This window comes from Podarcis vaucheri (assembly GCF_965113315.1).
Source record: "Podarcis vaucheri genome assembly, chromosome: 13".
In the NCBI taxonomy this organism is placed as follows: Eukaryota; Metazoa; Chordata; class Lepidosauria; order Squamata; family Lacertidae; genus Podarcis; species Podarcis vaucheri.
In genome coordinates, this window is record NC_138751.1 from 30,992,861 (window position 1) to 30,995,138 (window position 2,278).

Genomic DNA, 2,278 nt, shown 5'->3' on the forward strand with positions numbered 1-2,278 from the left:
ATGATGATGAATTAAAGTAAACACCACTGAGGTTTTTAGGTTATAGGTCATATGAAGTCTCGAGAGGCACATTTAAGATTTCTAAGAATGATCTTGCCTGGTTGTATCAATGATCCATCTATTCCAAGGCACTCGGTTATATATCATTATTTTGTGTGTTCCAGGCAGAGGTCTTGGTTCAAGTTCAAGCATTGAATCAGACCCTCCTGCAGTTGTAAGTGTACCTATTATCCTGCAGCCAAAAGTAGTATGATTTTTAATGAGACTTCAGGACACTGGGTGGACCTACACATAGGGAAATAATTGCTATAAATAAGTCAGAAATTAAATTGTTATAATGAAAGGGGGGGAACCCAATGCTATGTAAAATTGCAAATATTTCTTTTGCTCTCCAGGGCCATCTGGTGTTGCATGTTTATAACACACTCAAAGCACGGTTTTTTAAAACTAATGTGGCTGAGTCCACTGATTCCAGTAGAACTCTAGGGACCCTGAATTTTTCTTTAAAGTTTAGTAAGACCACAACACAGATGAGTGCTGCTGTGTCTGCATTGTGACAGGAATGGTAGTTTCATGGATCTGGTTATGTTTACTCTAGTCCGCAAATGCACATGCTAGGAGCGAGCCCCACTGGATTCAGTATGACTTGCTTCTAATTAGGTTAGGATTGTGCTGCCGGGCCTTTAACAAGGCTCTCTGTTGTAGAAACCATAGGTGTTGTTGACTTTTCACTTTTAACACCGGGGAGGAATTATGATGCTGCGATAAAGCTGTAGTGTCTGCTACCCCACCAACATTGCAAACAATAATTGAGGTGGTGGGTAGTCACCCAGCCCTTTCTCCACACCCCTGGGCTGCTATTCCTCTTCCCAATGCCTTCTCAAAGAGGGGTTGTTTCTGTGAGTGGATGGGAAAGAGGTAAATTATCTTCTTCAGTGTGTGAATTCTGCAGAAATCCTGGAATAAAAGGGCCCAACTAAAAGACAACCTAACTCTAGATTTTTTTAAAAAAATGAATTACTATGCTGGGAATTTGAAAGGATAAAAAAACCATCCATGTTGTAGCACTTGCTGGTTTTCTTTCTCCTAGTTTGTAACTGGAGCAGCGCACCTGATTGCTTCGGTTGAAGAACCCATTGTGCTTCAGGAAAATCTCTTCTGACAACCCCAGGTGGCAGCAACACCTAAGGTTAAATACTCTTCATTGCAAGAGGTTAAAACGGATGAGTGTAATAACTACTTTGCCTTGAATGATCCAAAGAAGCCATGATCAATCTCCTACCTACCCAGAGACCCACTAGGATTTTCATTAAGGTTGGAAATACTCTCAAATAGCTATCTATTTCTTGCGAGAGACAATTCATATGTTCCAGGTCCTGGAAACACCTTTGTTCACAATCCTCATCAAAATGCTATTATATACCCCCTCATTTAATCTTAATTAAGAAGTCCACATTTGTATATGTGTGTGTGAATATAATGGGATATTATGTAGAAATGGTAAATCATTTCTGACTATCGGTCGAATAAAGGATATTGATTGATTGATTGAAATGGTAAATCCAAATTAAATGGGAAGATGAGATGGGACGGCATTTTGATAAGGACAACTTTGTGTGGATTCTGCATGAAACATGCGTTAATGAACAGCACTGAAGCGACAATGAACTCTGGAAGAATCCCTTGTTCAGCCAACCCAGGACTGACCCAAGACATTTTGCTGCCTGGAACAGGAAATGGTGCTTCCCTAGAGGCAGAAAATCCCACAAGCACCTTCCTTCCTCCCGGCAAATAAAAGAATTGCAATAATTATTTCACGATCAGTGTGCTACCTTTCATGACTCCTACAATTAATGGCCCGCAACAGCCACCTCATCCTACCTCAGAGTGGTCCTGTTAGGCCTTTTATCTGGCCCCCAGAACACTCCCCAGGCCACCCACCCACCACAGGGTACACCCTTCATTGGTCCTCCTTCATATCCAAGAGTTTTCGCTTTGCTGAAATGTGTCATTGAACTCTGACAATGCCTCGTGTTTGTCTGGATAGTGGACAGAGGGGTGTTTGAATGTGTGTACTAACTATCCTACTGAACAAAGGTAAAATGTACCTTTGTTGTTCCACCGGCTTTTGCCTCTGGCCCCTTCCATCCCTGAAAAGTGTCACCACTTCTGCCCCTGGAGAACCTAATCTCCTTCTGGAAACTCTTGGTCCTGTGTCATAAGCAATCATCTGCTTAGAAAAACATACAGCAGACGCCACATTTTTTGTATGCCAGAA